Consider the following 5,430-nt stretch of genomic DNA (forward strand, 5'->3'; position numbering starts at 1 on the left):
ACAAAAAAGATCTCCATGACCCAGATAATCACCATGGTGTGATCACTCACCTAGACCCAGACATCCTGGAATGTGAAGTCAAATCAGCCTTAGGAAGCATCACTACAAACAAAGCTAGTGGAGGTGATGGAATTCCAGTTGAGCTATTTCAAATCCTAAAAGATGACGCTGTGAAAGTGCTGAACTCAATATGCCAGCAAATTTGGAAAACTCAGCAGTGGCCACAGGACTGGAAAAGGTCAGTTTCATTCCAATCCCAAAGAGAGGCAATGCCAAAGAATGCTCAAACTACCACACAATCGCACACATCTCACACGCTAGCAAAGTAATGCTCAAAATTCTCCAAACCAGGCTTCAACAGTATGTGAATCATGAAATTCCAGCTGTTCAAGCTGGTTTTAGAAAAGGCAGAGGAACCAGAGATCAAATTCCCAACATCCACTGGATCATCAAAAAAGCAAGAAAGTTCCAGAAAAATACCTATTTCTGCTTAATTGACTATACCAAAGCCTTTGTTTGTGTGGATCACAAAAAACTGGAAAATTCTGAAAGAGATGGGAATACCAGACCACCTGATCTGCCTCTTTTTTTTTTTTTTTCTGATCTGCCTCTTGAGAAACCTGTATGCAGGTCAGGAAGCAACAGTTAGAACTGGACATGGAAAAACAGACTGGTTCCAAATACGAAAAGGAGTACGTCAAGGTTGTAATTTGTCACACTGCTTATTTAACATATACAGAGTACATCATGATAAACGCTGGGCTGGATGAAGCACAAGCTGGAATCAAGATTGCCGGGAGAAATATCAATAATCTCAGATATGCAGACACCACCACCCTTATGGCAGAAAGTGAAGAAGAACTAAAGAGCCTCTTGAGGAAAGTGAAAGAGGAGAGTGAAAAAGTTGGCTTGAAGCTCAACATTCAGAAAACTAAGATCATGGCATCTGGTCCCATCACTTCATGAAAAATAGATGGGGAAACAGTGGAAACAGTGTCAGACTTTAATTTTTGGGGCCCCAAAATCACTGCAGATGGTGACTGCAGCCATGAAATTGAAAGACACTTGTTCCTTGGAATGAAAGTTATGACCAACCTAGACAGCATATTAAAAAGCAGAGATATTACTTTGCCAACAAAGGTCCGTCTAGTCAAGGCTATGGTTTTTCCACTAGTCATGTATGGATGTGAGAGGTGGACTATAAAGAAAGCTGAGCACAGAAGAATTGATGCTTTTGAACTGTGGTGTTGGAGAAGACTCTTGAGAGTCCCTTGGACTATAAGGAGATCCAATCAGTCCATCCTAAAGGAAATCAGTCCTGAATGTTCATTGGAAGGACTGATGTTGAAGCTGAAACTCCAATACCTTGGCCAACTGATGCGAAGAGCTGATTCATTTGAAAAGACCCTGATGCTGGGAAAGATTGAAGGCAGGAGGAGAAGGGGGAGACAAAGGATGAGATGGTTGGATGGCACCACCGACTCAGGACAGGAGTCTGAGTAAACTCCGGGAGTTGGTGATGGACAGGGAGACCTGGCGTGCTGCAGCCCATGGGGTCGCAAAGAGTCAGACATGACTGAGCAACTGAACTGAACACTATTGGTGGGAATTTAAATTGGTGCAGCCTCCAAAAAAACAGTATGAGATTCATTTAAAAATTAAAAATAGAGCTACCATATGATCCAGCAATCCCACTCTTGGGTAAATATGCAGAAAATACAAAAACTCTAATTCAAAAATATGTATACACTCTCATGTTCATAGCAGCACTAATTATAATAACTAAAACACGGAAACAACCCAAGTGCCCATCAACAAACAATTGACTTAAAAATATGTAGCATACATATACAATGGAATATTACTCATTCATAAAAAAGAATGATAATATTGCCATTTGCAGCAACATGGATGGACCTAGAGAATATCATATTTAGTGAAGTAAGTCAGAAAAAGACTGACTGATACCAAATATTATATGGTATCACTTCCATGTGAATCTAAAAAATGTTACAAGTAAGTCTATATACAAAACAAAATCAAACTCACAAATATAGAAAACTAGCTTATGGTTAACAAAGGGGAAAGGGAGTACAAGGGATAAATTTGGAGTATGAGATTAACGGACACAAACTATTATACATAAAGTAGATAACAAGAATTTTCTGTACCGTAAAGAGAACTATATTCAATATCTTGTAATAACCTATTGTGGATTAAAAATTGTTGCCTGACATATGAAGAATGCTGTGGCCATCAAACCACCAGCTACTACCACAGCCCACAACCGTAAGCCTGAGGGAACTGAAGATGGATACAATAGGGCTGCTGGATGCCAAGCCCTCAGCCACTGCAGCCGTCCCCAGTGGTGTACAATGAGGGGACTCAGGATGAGAAAGAACAGGACCTTAGATAGCTAAGGTGCATGTTAAAGAAATGATCTCAATGACTGTTGCATCTTTCCATACATAGAAAAATACTAAAATCATTAACTTGAGATGTCTGGTATTCTTTTTTTTTTTTTTTTTCTTTTTTTTCTTTGTGCACCGTTCCTGGAAGTACTGCAATACCAGGTCGATGCGTGGAGTGGACGGAGCAAGCTCCCATTCCAACTCCTAATTCCAAAAATCCATTTAATATATTGTCCTCGGACAGAGGACGCATCAGACATTAAACTGATAAGAACAGATACTACACTTGATCTTAGCCAAAAGGCCGAGAAGCGATGTCTGGTATTCTTTAACCAACAGTAAGACTCTTGAGAATCCCTTGGACTGCAAGGAGATACAACCAGTCCATGCTAAAGGAGATCAGTCCTGGGTGTTCATTGGATGGACTGATGCTGAAGCTGAAATTTCAATACTTTGGCCACCTCATGGTGGCCTGATGCTGGGGGTATTGGGGGCAGGAGGAGAAGGGGACGACAGAGCATGAGATGGCTGGATGGCATCACCGACTCAATGGATATGAGTTTGAGTAAACTCTGGGAGTTGGTGATGGACAGGGAGGCCTGGCGTGCTGCAGTCCATGGGGTTGCAAAGAGTAAGACACGACTGAGCGACTGAACTGAACTGAACTGAATCTTTTGATGTTCCAACTACCTGGTTTTTGTTGCAAAACTCCTATATTGTATGTACTGGCTCCTCCCTGAACTTTTTGGAGCAGTCTTTCAGACCTACCTGAGAGGCTGTCTCCTGGGCTTGATGTCCTTAGCAGGTCCACCGACTAAAGTATATTTCTCAACTTATACGTTGTACATGTTTTTTTTCAGTCGATACTATAATGGAAAATAATCTGAAAAAAAAATCGTATATACAACTATATGAGTCACTTTGCTGTACACTGAAACTGGCACAGTACTGTAAATCAACTATGTTTCAATAATTTAAAAAAAGAGAGAGAAATCAAAAGGTGAATCAACTATCAGTAAGCCTTTGGCACCCACCCAATCTATGTTTAAATTCTTTAATTGTTGCATTACTAATGGACTCATTAACCTCTAAATGCCAGAAGAGAAAACGCCAATTTACCTTGAATGTTTAGAATCTTATTTTTTTCCCACAGAAAGAGTACCATACCCTTTCTTCAATAGAAATCCAAGTTTTCAGTTAACTTGATTGCTGAGAAATATGTGGGCAACAGAAAATACACTCATCAATATCTATCATGTGCCAGGTGTTAGGCCTGGCTTAGTAATATAAAGAATATGGTAAAATTATGTTCTCTTACAGTTTATTCAGAAAGCGAAAGCAAAGAACAGATTACGTTTTAGCGTTAAGCTCACTCCCTGTGTCTTCTTATTTTCCTATTTTTGTTTCTTCTTATATAAAAATGTACTCAAATTCACTTAAGAAACACTTATTGATTTCATACTATGTGCTAATCATTTTTGATGCCAGACAGGCTCCTACCCTTATGGATCTTTCATTCTAGTGAGGTGCTGTAGAGGGGGGCTGGGAGGGGGCGGCAGTGGGGGGTGGTGGGGGGTTGTGGAGGAGAGAATAGACAAATAATTGTTTACGTCATGATGAATGGTATGAAAATAATAAATGGAGTAACATGGAGAGTGACTGGGGAGCTATTTTAATTGTGTGATCAGGGAAGGTTTCTTTGATATGATGACACCAAGTGCAACCACAAACAAGAAGTCATGTGATCATCTGGAGGAATAAAGTTATTGAAAAAGTAACAGTGGTTGTAGAAGAAGGAATGATGATTGCAAAGGTCCCGAACCCAGAACCAGGCTACCATGTTCTAGGAGCAAAATGAATATTAATTATTGACGACTTTAAGGATGTATTAGGGACTATAATGATTTATAAGCCAAGTTCTCAGTCTGAGAGAAGCTCTGCAATAGAGACAGAAATGAGCAAAAAGATCACAACAGTGGCAGAACAACATTATAGTGATAGAATTTTGCACAAAGAGGTTCGAAGGAGTTATTAATCCTCAGGGTGTATTTCAGGGAAGACTTTGCAAAAGAGGTAATGTAAAAGCAGGATTTTGAACTATCAATAGTGTTGACAAGGCAGGAAGGCTGTCTATGTCAGGGGCAAAGCATACAGGGAACTGTGAGTGCAAAGGAGTTTCCTCCAGTGAACACTAAAATAGAAGCGAGGCTCAAGAGGACAGAGTCCAAGACAGAAAGGGCCCGATATTCTGCGCATGATACGAGATATCAAAAGCTCTAAGGAATGAACCACAGGATTGAACTTTAGATGGATCACCACAGATTGTCTCCCAAATATGTCTGTGGGAGAATAAAATGGAGGCAGCGAAGAAAGATGGAATGAGGATAGTCACAGTTGGGCTCGGTAAGAAGTAAAAGCGATCTGAGAGGTTTTCAGGAGTTAAACGGAGAGGGCTGACTGTTCAGTAGCTGGCCCTCAACAAATATTTGTATAGTGAAGAAATGAATGAATGGTGGTTGAAGAGTCATGAGTCGCGCCCTCCAACTTCCATTACTAGAGAACTTGGACGGCTCGTTTAAGTGTGTCGTTTTAAACCCAACAACCCTCTGAGGTAGGTCGTATTTCCATTTTTTAGCAGAGAAAAACCTGAGGTTCAGAGAGAGCTGGAATGTACCTTGCCTGAGGTTTCTAGAACTAGTCAGAAGTTAGGCTCAAAAGTATCAGCCAAGTGCACATGTTTAATAGTTATTTGCTACTACTTAGCCTAGAGGCCCAAAGGAAGAAATGCACTATGTAAAGCCTAAAAGCAGAGAAAGCTAAATAGCCAACTCTCAACAGAGGATAAAAGCGGCTTCCAGAACGTTCCTGCCGGCCAGTCACTGGAAGATTACAGCGGTGCGTCACAGCAGCCTAAACCTTAGCCTCCTCCCGCGGGCTGCAGGGAGGAGGTGGGCGGGGTTGGGTCCGCAGTGGTGGGACGCGCAGCCGCAGTGCAGCTCGTGAGCGCCCCGGCGGGCGG

General features: G+C 41.3%; 1 non-coding gene across 1 annotated transcript; it reads right to left on the minus strand.

Annotated features, from left to right (window-relative positions):
- Positions 1-2,536: 2,536 nt before the first annotated feature.
- On the minus strand, positions 2,537-2,727 carry LOC122428519. The gene has a single exon (XR_006265741.1). It is a non-coding gene; the product is annotated as a U2 spliceosomal RNA (small nuclear RNA).
- Between the last annotated feature and the right edge of the window lie 2,703 nt (positions 2,728-5,430).

The sequence above is a fragment of the Cervus canadensis genome, chromosome 26 (assembly GCF_019320065.1).
Source record: "Cervus canadensis isolate Bull #8, Minnesota chromosome 26, ASM1932006v1, whole genome shotgun sequence".
Taxonomy (NCBI): Eukaryota; Metazoa; Chordata; class Mammalia; order Artiodactyla; family Cervidae; genus Cervus; species Cervus canadensis.